General features: G+C 44.6%; 1 long non-coding RNA gene across 2 annotated transcripts; it reads right to left on the minus strand.

Annotated features, from left to right (window-relative positions):
- Positions 1-1,479: 1,479 nt before the first annotated feature.
- Positions 1,480-3,803, minus strand: LOC133887101 (uncharacterized). 2 transcript variants are annotated; one of them, XR_009903521.1, is made up of 4 exons: positions 3,107-3,803; positions 2,957-3,025; positions 2,783-2,849; positions 1,480-2,099 (listed from the first exon to the last, which is right to left on the minus strand). It is a non-coding gene; the product is annotated as an uncharacterized LOC133887101 (long non-coding RNA). The 2 variants fall into 2 exon arrangements; XR_009903520.1 differs by having other exon boundaries at positions 2,957-3,803.
- Positions 3,804-12,703: the final 8,900 nt, after the last annotated feature.

Here is a 12,703-nt window from a genome sequence, read left to right on the forward strand (position 1 = left end):
CTCAGGCCACTGGGATGAGGGCCACACACCCGCCAGAAGCTTACACTCCTGAAGATTGCTTGTGGCGTCGGTGTCGTTAATGAGCTAGTGCAATATATTGTGCACTCATCTATTTTGTATACTCATCTGTACTATGTGTTATTCACTATATTATGTACTAATTTGTACTATGCCATACACTTTAGTGTTCAAGTAATTACATTTAATTTACATAATCTTTGTCAACTAATTAGGACACATAACTTATTTATGAGTAACTTATTAAGCATTTGTATATATCATTTACAATATTTTATACCTGTTTAATGTTTATTAAATAACCAGTAATTCGTGCTTTGGTGCAGAGCAAAAAAGTTACAGTGAAAGATCAATACCTATATGGCGGGATATTCTAGTACTGGCTTCCCATGAACACCTACAACGATCAATATAGCATTAACTATCTCCTTGCAGGTTGTGCATGAAGGAAAGGATGATCCCTTCAAACATAGCAACCTAATCCAAGCTGTGTCTAAATTGCATGCAAGACCGCCATGTTCTGCATTCACCGTTCCACTCTTACATGTAACAACCGACGGCCTTAGGACCCTCTTGCATGAGCGCCGCCAAATATACCTCAGGGTGTGCGAACTAGCCGACCACCCTTCTGTACTGAGTTTCTGTATGAGGCAAAGAAGGATGGCGATGTTGCCCGACCAGTATGCATCCCACATATAGGTTCGTCATTTTCTATTTGATCACCATACTTATCTTATTACTATTGATTCGGATACCCCTCTTCTGCTTTAGGCGTTCCCAGAAGACGCAGAGTTAATCAACAAAGAAATCCCACACTTCTTGGCAATACATATGCTCTTCGGTGGGGGTGTGATATCTGGTTCGCGTAGAAGACGACGAAGATCAGCGAACCTAAGGGGTACAAGAGCTGATGATGATTTCATGCCACTAATGCCTCAACATTCCACCAGCCATACAGGAGAAGGTTCAATGAACACTACAAGCGCACGTTCTCGTACCGTGATACCTTAAGACGAGGATTTCATGCCACCTCAACCCCTGCCTCCGAGGCCTCCATCTCTGGAGGACCATGATGACTGTGAAGATGATGTCGGCTTTTCTTGTATCCGTCCTCCTAACTTCCAACCACCACCTCGGAGATGACAACTACCTTACCCTGATAGCCTTAACTGGCACAACTGGCATTCTTTCGCTAATCTACGTCGTCAGTTTCCGCCGCCATCTTGAGATGATCAATGATACAAGGGTTGATGTTGTGCATGTTCAAACATACCTAAGTGTTAAGACTGCTTGCCGCCTTAGAGAGTATATGCTATCTTACTCATGCATTTTAAAATGTACAGTTAAATTAGCAACTAATTTCTAATTTTGTTCAAAGTTACTAATTACATGAAATAACAACACACCGGTACATAAATGAAGCGCCAAATCACTGAGATAAAATGACAGTTAAATTAACAACTTGTTTCAAATTTAGTTGAAAGTTGCCAATTACATGAAATAACAAAATACCGGTAACATGGAATCGAACCGGCCGCACGGGCAACACAAAAAAACATGTATTTCGGCACACCATGTGCCGTATACATGTGATTTTCGGCACACGCTGTGCCAAATACACTTTCCCCTGTATTCGGTGCACGGTGTGCCGAAAATGCCTTTTTTCGGTACACCGTGCCCTGAAAATCTATTTTCGGCACACCCTACGCCGAATACAGATGCTAAAATCATAAATACAGAAAAAATTATCCATTTTATTAAATACACTCACGTATATTGTACAAATTCGTATTTTTGCCCCCCAGAAATAGCCGAGATGGCTTACCTTCAAAGCCAACCGAACGAGTGCTCGTGCCCGTGGCCTATCATCCTGGAGCGCGTGCTTGCCCTGCCTGCTCGCACATGCCTGAGTCCTCTACCACCCGTCGCTACATGACACCGAGCCACGGCTCCATCTCGCCGCCCGTGAGCTTTGCCGCGCCCCACCGAAACCCTAGCTCGCATCTATCCTGTTCAGAATTTTGAACACAACACTGAAGTTTCCATGACCAATTTTCTGGGGATTAAGCATGTCACCTTATCTGTGTATAAAACATGAACATATATAAGCAGCATATATTCAGTGCATACATCAATTTCATGGAAATCAATTCTGTAGTGTGAAAGACCATTGCCACCAATTGAAGGAGAAAACCCTTCCCATTTTTAAAAAAATAGGTAGTCAGTGCTTTCTGAGTACTGATACAAAGATAATGCAATCAATGTTTTTATCACATAGAGCGTTGAAAAGACATGCATATTAGCCTTATTAGTAGGAATCCTAACAAACAAATGCATGATAGGGGAATAAACATGTTCTGATAACACAAAATGTATAAATGAAACATGATGATTTGCATTGCCTCCCGCCATAAACATCATCATCTATTAGGGGATCCGTATTCAGGTACGAATTCTTGTTGCATGGTGGAGGCGTCACCCGGGAGGGCAAAGCCACTGCCGACTGGGAGACATAACTAACCCACTTAGAGTGTCAAACTGGACTAGAGTAATCTGCTGGTCGAAAGAAAAGTCGGTGGATTCGAGACCTTTGGGAGAACAATCTGCAAGCATTGGTATTCACACACTTATGCAGGAACAAGGAAACGGAGCAAGCACATCGATGTTGAGTTCACAAGGATTGTTGATTGGATCTTGTAGCAGAAACATGGTGCAACATTCCAATCAATCGGAAATCAGTTTGAGGGGTGGTAGTTTCACTCACCTCTCATGTACCTCTTGCTCTGAGCATTCACTGACTTCTTTGGAGATTTGGGGCAAGGGGTATTCTCCTGCAGATTGCCACCTAAGGAATGAGGGAGTAGTGAAACTCGACATAACACATTGATAAATTGATAATGCAACTGCACCCCACCCTCCACCAAAATAAAAATCTCACCTTCCCCACCTTATTGGCCTCGAAATTGTTAGCAGCTACGGCATCTCCGGCGTGATGTAGTCCGGGGTGCTGCAGAACAGAGACAAGAGGAAGAGGGTATATCTGATAGCATACTGCAAACACACCAACACATAGGTAATCAGAACATACCACAAGAAATCCTAGCTACGGATGCAGCAATCCTTCTCCTCCATGGGCTCGTCGGTCTCCATGAGCAAGGCCTGCGGCTGTGGCGACGGCCGTGGCTGCAGCTGAGGCGGTGGGGTCGGGTCGTCCCGAGAGCTCTCCTCCTCCAGGAGCGCCGCGAAGGGCGTGGGGCCAGTCTCATGACGGTTAGAGAGGAAGGAGATGAGGGAGACGTGCTCCAGCTGCAGCGAGAGCTCTCTGGACGGTGAGCTACCCTCGGCTGCTGCGGCCTTCGCCTTCGCCCCATTGCCACCACAACAAGGGCGTGGCGCGCCTTGCCGCCATGCAACCACGGGGTCTTCATCTTCAACATCACCGGCGACCAAGCGAGGCGAGCACAAGAGAGGGAGGGGTCTCTCACCGTGCTCGTGCTCATGGCTATCCCTTGACCCGAGCTCACCCAATCACTAGCTCCCTCTCTCATCTATAAAAGTTGAGTCCCCTCCCCATCCTCGTCTTATTTCCACCTAGCCACCACACTTCTCCGGTCCCCACCGGCACCTCCTTCCTAGTCGGCTACACGACACCATCCATGGGGGATCCCAGTGCAGACAACGTCGCCTTGCCGCGGGACCAATCCCATGGTGGCAAGCGGCTGGTGGTGGTGCGAGGGGAAGGGGAGGACGTGACGGGGAGGAGGTCGGAGGCGGTGGGGTTAGGGGAGAAGTCGGCAGAATAGTGTAAACACAAAAAAAACAGAGGCCAATATGTCGGATATTGAGTTACATACCAAAAGAGGACTTTTACGGTACACAATACTACTAGTAGAATGACACTAGTATTAGACATCCAACGGTCCAGATCTGTTAATACTAGTGTTCTTTCATACCAATAGTATAAGTAGTATTTAGGAGTAATATGATTAGTATGAGGACAATATTGGAAAGAAAAGGAATGACAGGCTCCCTCATCGGCGTGTGCGAACAATCACTTCAGATCTTGGCCATGAGGCCGCTGATCATAGTCTTCATCGCGTCGGCCAATTTGGTGAGGATATCCTGCGTCTTCTCAGAAATGAGCTCCTTGCGCGCCCCGCAGAACAAGATCAGGAGGTCGGGAGCAGCATCGCTTAGAGCCTCGTACATGCTGAGGATGTATAAGAGCTTCTCGTGCGATGCGATACCGGTGAATCCATCCGTGAACTCGAGAAGGATCAAGATGCGGTTCTCTGAGATGGCCAGTAAGTATTCGTCCCTGAAACCGTCAAAGGCACCTGAATTCTGCTCGTACAGCTGCTTTCGCATGGCGACGATGGCCTTTCCCGATGAGTTTAGTCACCGTCGTCCACCGCTTGATCACGGCGTTCGTCGTCCGTTGCGAGCATTCAACCCGCAGAATTGACAAGAACCTGCTCCAAGATCATGATCATCAGTCAACCCTAAAAACTATCAATTAATTGTCCATTTACAATAATACCCTAACTAATACTAGTGTCATTCTACTAGTAGTATTGTGTACCGTAAAAGTCCTCTACCAAAAAGATACTTGTCAAGGCTTCCCTTAGGTAGATACGCATAGCAAAGTTTCAGCTGCATCTACAATAATATATTTTCGACTGTGTTCCACCACTTTCTTCTGTGATTCATGGCAGAAGCCAACCAACTTTACTATATTTTCATGTTGGACCGCCATAAGATTTCCAGCCTCGTTCATAAATGTTTTCTCACGTTCAATTGGAGAATTTTCTCCAAGCTTTTTCACAGCAATTATTTCCCTATCCTGCAGAATCCCCTGTTTAAAGTCGCATGCATTATCTATATGTATCTGTATGTTTTTAATCGACTCTTGACAAGGCCGAAAAAGGATCGGGCATAACCATACCTTATATACGGTTCCAAAAGCACCTTTACCAAGTTCTCGACCAGGAGAGAAATCATCCGTAATTTGCTTCGGAAAGCTTGCTGGTAGATTCTTCGGTAATGTACTTAGAAGACTAGCCATTCCTGACAACTTAGATAGTTGTTATGTGAGCTACAGCAACTAAAGCTAATGGAATGTTACAACTTCTCTACTTTCATAGGAACGAGACAGTACTTAAACCGCATATTTTTTAATGATGGAGTAAAGCAACAATCTTCAACTCTCAAAACAACCAACTTCTTTACATAATTGCACGTAGATGTTTATTATTACAAGGTTTTAGCCACAGGCTCTAGGTAGAAAACTTGCTCAAAACAACAATCGCCAACTCGCAAAATAAAAAAAAGACGACATATGTAAGAAAGATACCGCATAAACACCAAAAATCATTTGAAAACCAGATCGTTAGAAGCACTAACCTGGAGAAGAACACCTCAAGGATACTGGAGAAGAGACAACCGAAGGGACTGACTGGCTGAGGTTATGAGATGAATGGCTGTACTGTGCTGCTGCAGTTGTCTATATAAAGCAGCCCAACAAGATTTCGATCAGGTAAAGAAATTGACTTGTCCGGAGACTTAGATGGTCGATAAGAATCTGTAATGCATGTAATTGGGTGCTTGCCGACGTAGGTTAGGATGGTACTCCGTATTATTTATGAAACTTACAATAGATCAAGATCACATATGAAATACTTATGCCTTAAGTCTGAACACATTCGAGCAAGTCAGTCAAAGGGTATCAATGTTCCTTACCTGATCCTTAGCTTAGGCCGGATTATTAGGCCGGTTAGGCTTGCTTGCATTCATGTTGGGATTCATCATTAGCTTCCTACCGACTACCAACAGTAGTTTTTCTTTGAATTTTTTTTTTTGGCAAGCTCTGTCCTTGATTTAAGAGAGCTAAGTGATTTAAATTATGAGACATTAGGCATCACAAAACATGAGGGAGACAAAAATCATAGAGGTGGTAATCTCACCCTTCATTCATAAAGAGGTCATCACAACCAAACCGGTCATTCTATCCCTCCAACTAAACAGAAAAATTACGCATACTGTCTATTATTATTATCCTTCTAACTAAACAGAAAATTAGATCATCATATATATCCAACTAAAAAAAAACTGACTCATCCCATCCAAAAAACTGAATAGCCCTAACCCATCCATTCTGGTCCTCCAACCAAACACATCTGAAGAAAGTATAAAAATGAAATTTATCTCTAGAAAACCAGTCCTACAAGCTCATTAATCTGAATTCTGAAGACTAACCGAAATGCCACATTATGAACAAAGCCTCCCTTTAATATTATATTGCATTCTCATGCCGATACAAGGAGATTAGTATATGCTCGTATTGTATTCTCATGCCTCGCTGAAAGGATTGAATGGCCTAGGAGTGAGGGTGAATTGGACAATTAAAAACTTATACTGAAAACTAGAACAAAGAGCAATCTTAGTCTAGATGAAAAGAAATGCGACTACATAAACAAGCTAGGAGAAGACAACTAAACAAGAAAGCAAAGACACTAAGAAAATGCGGAATTGAAAGCTTGCAAGAATGCAAATGCTCAAATTAAATTATGGAATAGTTAAGAAATGGACAAAAGAACACTGAATTTTTCCCGAGGTATCGAGGAGTTGGCACCCTCTTAGTCCTCGAAGTTTGCTTCGTTCTGGTTTTTTCTAGTGTGTGAAACATTATAGGATGGGGCGAGCCCCATAAAGAAATCCTGGGCAGTGGTTTACTTGATTTTCTAAGAACGTCTATCTCTTTCTATATATGGAAAGTCAAGAAATTCTCATCGAAACATCGAGAAATTGTGCGGATCTCCAACTTTTTGGAATGTTCCAAATTCCACTTGAGCATCCAAGTCTGGATCAATACCAGCAAAAACATCTCGGAACAAGGTTCGAGCCCCATGCCAAATGTGTCCGTCCTTTATATTGGAATGAGTCACTAGTCAAAAGGAAAGAGCATACCCAAGTTCAATAGCTAGCATCTACCCAGGATATTGGTCCCCCTTGAGTCAGCAAGACTCAAGTGCTCTCTTATGATTACCACTTCTCCATCTCCGTATTGGTAGGCATCAAACCAAGTACATAACACTTCCCAAGACTCCCACAAGAACTCCAATAGCTCACCGAGACACCATCAATCACCAAAGACCGGCTAGGTGTTGCCAACCACCAAGAGTAACAAGCCAATAGATTTACTTGACCAAGATCAAACATATACTATAGCCAGATGCACACTTGCTACTCTTCAAGCACTAATGATGTCTTTAATCTTCAATTAGAGACCTGAAAATCAACTCAAGTGCTCTCTCTTTCTTCTTGATGACACACACAGTGTATAAACTCCTCTGAGTCACGAGAGAGCCAAATGAAACCAAGTGGAGGGGTATTTATAGGCTAGAGGTCCAAATTATAGCCGTTGCCTAACCACCCAATTTTTCTGTTAACACCGGATGATCTGGTGAGTATCTCCTTACTTACATCGAACAATCCGGTGAGTACAAACTTCCATTGCCACTGTGCTAGCTGTCATTAGCTGTTACTGCTAAGAAATAGTCCGGTGCCATCATCTGGTGAACACCGACCTAACATCAGACTATTCTATATGTCAAACTAGCTAAATTGCCCGTTGCAACCCTCTTTGGAAAATAAGCTCTGGTGATGATTTCATTGCTATCACCGGACTATCTAGTGGGTTGAACTTCTTTTGCCCCCAAAATCTTCTCTGGTAGAAAAGCTCCGGTGTGCATATGTGTCTATCACCAGACTATCCAGTGAGTAAACTCATTCAATCCAACCGAAACAACCCTCTCTAAAAATATTACTCCGGTGATCCATTCTAGCCTTCACCGGACCATCCGGTGATTGAAGTTTCTTCTACCACCAGAAACTGTTCTCTGTAAGAATTGGTCCGATGTACACACCATGATGACCGGACCATCTGGTGAACTGAGATCCAAAATTCTTCACCTAGAATCGCCTCTGGAATAATTAGTCCATTGCAATCATCATTGCATCACCGAATAATTCGGTGAGTTGAACTTCAATTTTTCCTGGCAACACCCCTTCTGCTGAAAATAGACCGGTGCTCTCACCACACTAACACCGGACTATCCAGTGTAACACTTCTAACAATTTTGATCACGTGTCACCCAGATTTAAAATCATCCGGTGATTACATCACTTTGTTCATAAGAGCATCGATGAATCTAGAGTGTTTTCTGTCTTGAGATAACCATATGCTCCGGTGAAATCACTTCACATAGACCGGATCATCCGGTGAGGTAAATTTCTCTAAGCTCATCCAATTCAAACTTTCTTGAGCTCTAGCTTCTCGACATATCAACCATAGGCTTCTATGAGCTATCTAGTGCTAGAATTTCAAAATTGCGTATCAAACCAAGTCTAAACTCATTAGGTAAAGCTACTACTCTTAGCCCATCTTTATATCACGGTAAAAAAACTAAGTAAAAATGACCTATACTACTCTAACTATCCTTCATCTCCTTTGCGACACTTAGAACTAGAAAATCCATAATCTTGATGCATAAGTCCTTTGATCGTCCACATAATCACCTTAGGGACTAAGAATACCCAATTATCATTGTGAACTAAATTTTTTATTCCCTTCAAAACAAATTGTTAGCCACAATGATACGACTGTCATTAATCACCGAAACACTTACCACATATCTAGGACCCTAGATGCTACCATCTCCCCTTTTTTAGTGATTGATGACGACGGATATGAGAAGATATAGATATGAATTGAAGTACACCCTAGCATACTAGGCAATTAACAACATATAATCAAAAAAGCAAGAGAAAACCTGGCACTAGAACAAACTATCATGCTAGTACAAATAGAATTAAGTACGCATGAAATAAAACACAATGAGATGACAAGCTAAACACATCGATTAAGAACCAAATGGCCTATCATTACATCAAAATCCATAAGATCCAACAAGCTGAACCTAGCCACCCAAAAGTTAAACTAGACTCCCCCTAAAACTAGCAAGCTCTCTTGACACTCAAGACTAGCTATCTCTCTCCAAAACTTCTCCTAGCACTAGACTCTCTCCCCCTTTAGCATCTAAGCGCCAAAAAGAGAACACATCTACACATTTGGAGCTAGAGGAGATGAGGAAGCTGACGCTGCCGAAGAAGGTTGCACCATGAACTGAGAGGCATCGGTCTCAGAGTCAAATGCAGATGAAATAAGCTCAACGCAGCGTCATCGGCTGGAGAGGATGCTCCTGCTACAGTTTAACTCTGCACTGTGTCTGGACAAGGGTGGGAGCTGGAGGTGTCAACACCCTGGGCGGCCATCTCCTGGTCAACCTGACTGAGCACCCCCTAAAGAGTAGGACCGACCTCATCTAGCGCAGGCTGCAAGATAGCTGGAGGCACAACAGGAGGCTCCTCGAAACAGAGAGGTCCAGTGGGTAGAGCTGATGTCAGTGAAGTAAGCACTGGCCTCAAAGACATTCTAACAGGCTGAGAAGGTACTCTGGTGGTGAAAAGAACTGACAGTGGAAAGTCTGATCCCATAGGAGTCAAAAGTCCGCTGACGCTGCCTGGGAGAGGACTGGCGGTTGGAGCTGGTGCTGGAGGTGCAACTGATAACTGAAGCCCGGTGTGCTGGAACGGGAAAAAGAATATGCGAGCATTGTTCTCTCTATCCGATTGAAGTGTTGAGAACATGGCCTGCTACTACTATTGAAGAGACTGCAAGAAGACCATCTGCTGCTCCTGCTGGCAAATCATGTTGGCCTGAAGCTTTGCCTGCATCTCAGCCTGTGCATCTAGCTGCTGCTGAACTACCTGCTGCTGTCGCATCTGCTGAAGAATCAATGCAAGCTTTGAAGACTGTGCAGCAGGGGGTACTGGAGGAACTGTCTCAGGAGCTGAAGAAGTAAGAACATATGTTTGAGGGTCTGTCTGAGAAGAACCACCTACCTCGGCATCCTGTGACCTAGTGATCGGAGGAATGTACTCAATATCGTCCGAGTCCTAATCGTTGTCCACGTCGAAGATAAACTGAGGAAGCTCTGCCTCGGCCTCTGCTAGGACCTGGTCCTTTACTGTTGCTCTCTCGCACTTGTCAATAGGGATCAGCTCTTGAGCGTGAACCATGTCTCATTGACCATGGCGTATGTCTATGAGAGCAGAAGGAGCATACTCCTTGAAGTGAGTAGGAGACTCCTCATAGGCCTCAAGGAACTCGGGATACCTGATGGTGTGAGCAAGCAAATGAGAGATGAAGTGCGCATATGGCTGCTATCTGGCCAAGGACATCCCCTCTGCAATAGCATCCTTAATCTCACACAAGATCAGATCCACGATGTCAAAACAACGGTGAGCGAGGATAGATAGAATCAACCACTATTGTAGGTTGGTGAGGGCCTCTCGTAGCCAATCCTCACCAACAAACTTCGTCTCAGGGCCATGTGGATGGCTTTCGTTATAGGTGTTAGCATGTCTGGCAGTCGCGGCGAACTTGGAGCGAAGTGCTGTCTGAAGAGAGCTCTGATCTCCTCATTAGTGGGGAAGATGCCACCAACCGAGGATGGTGAGAGGGTTCGATGTTTGGATGAACGACCTAGTGTAGATACTTGGAACTCGCTTGAACCCCCAGAGCCTCAAGCAGATTGTTTCGATATAATCTGAAAGTCTCTCCCTGGAACATGAACTTAATGAAGTTCCTCTCTAGTGCAATCCACACTATGGCGTAAAATACTTTGACATAGTCCTCTACATATCTGTCCACATCAGTGAGTAGAGCTAAAAGTCCATATAAGGCATCAAAGTGCTACCTCACGTCCACTTCCCCTATAGCTAACTGATATAGCGTCAGTTGAGTGTCTTATGCTGGCTCAAGCTGACTTTCTTCCTAAGATAAGAGTGGAAGAAGCTCTCCTATAGGACTGTCCAGAATCGGGGATCAACTCTATCATCCCTAACCTCACAAAACCACTCCTCAATGGGCAAAAATGCAGCTTTTTAATCCTTGATGACTTGTAAGAAGTCACATCAATGAGCTTGAGCTTTGCCTCTACCTGTGGCTGCTGTGTTTGCTACCACTCTGCTTGCTCCTCCTCCTCCTCAATTGTCTCTGGCTCCTGACGAGCCCTCTTCTGGCTGGCTGACTGAATGGAAGGCGTCAAGTCCAACCTCTCGGCAGGACAAGTGCGGGTGGACTGACACGAAGTAGGGGAGTCATCTCGGATCGTGAAACCTCCTAAGCTGCTGCTAACTCTACCTTGGCTTTTCTGTGCTTTTATTGGCTGATTCTGTTTGAACCCAGTTACTGACTTCTCCTTTCCCTTTCAAAATGTTGTAGATGTCTTGTACCCATCAGACTTCATGTAAGAGCACAAGTGGTCATCTCCCTACCTGACTATTGACCCCGACCCGAGCTATGGCTTTTGCAAGACCTCAGCCGCCCAGTGTTCAGCATTGGACCCGTGTCTACCACTCCGATGGATGCCATGTAGGATGGTTACTTGCAAAGCTTTGGGAGATACGTCATGGTTTGGTATCCAAGAAGGCACCTGAGTACGCAGGAGTAAAGACCGAGTACGTCGATGCTCCTCCAGAGTGGAAAGTCAAGGTGGTGATCTATGGTTCGCTACCAGAGCATGGAGCCTACGAAGTGACGAGCATCCACTACGCCATCTCACCAAGAGCTACCTTAGAAGCTAGAATCTGTAATGCCGCATACCAAGCCATTCTGGTCCTCTACTACCGCCATAGCGAAGAGCTGATCTTCACCGAGTTTCTTCACTACCCTCAACACATCAGTGGATTCACCAAAGTCACCCCTCTTCGTGTCCCCGCAGAAGGCACTACCAAGCTTGGAGAGCAGACTGCCCTAGCCTTGGAGTTGAGTTGTGAGGTAGACCATACCGCCGAGGAGTTGCAGTATGTCGGAGGCAAGCTAGCCTAGGCATAGAGTAAGCTACGCAACAAGAAGTGTCATCATCTGGACTGCTGGGAAGCTTCTTCTTCTGACTCTGAGTTTGAGGAAGAGACTCTGAGTTCTCCACACCGTCTTCAGGCCCATCGTTTCCCAGCACCAACACCCTGAGGCTTCAATAGACTTATGAGTTCATTTAGGAGGTTACCCCTTTAGATGTTATTAGTCGTTAGAATCATGTGCTAGTTAGTGAGCTGGTTGAGTTTGGTTGTGTGTTATGTATGATTTGGATCTTTGTTTGTGTGTGTGATGTATTGTAAAGAGCTTCTTCATGAATGTATCGTTATAATAATAGAAATATATTAGTTAGTTTGGGTATCTATCTCAATTTATCTTGTCCGTTCTTGCTGCTGTTGTTCTACTTTTCTCACCTTCTCATCTTCTTGTCTCTATGTCAGATGGTGAACCTAAGGAACTGTGCCAATGCTAATGGCAATGCTTGTGATGGACATTGCAATGACAATCCACCTCCACCGCCATAGCCTTCCCTCGAGTAGCTTCTGGTAGTGTAAACTCAGATTCTACAAGGAGTGGCCCAGATAATGGCCCAAATGCAGCAGAATCCCCTCGCCGTCACCCCTGCACCACCACAGCAACCCTGTGACAAGCTTGAAGAGTTCCAAAGGACTAAGCCGCCCACCTTCTCGTATGTCGTTGAACCTATGGGCGCCAATGACTAGCTCAAGGTCATCGAGAAGAAGC

The sequence above is a fragment of the Phragmites australis genome, chromosome 12, assembly GCF_958298935.1.
Source record: "Phragmites australis chromosome 12, lpPhrAust1.1, whole genome shotgun sequence".
NCBI lineage: Eukaryota > Viridiplantae > Streptophyta > Magnoliopsida > Poales > Poaceae > Phragmites > Phragmites australis.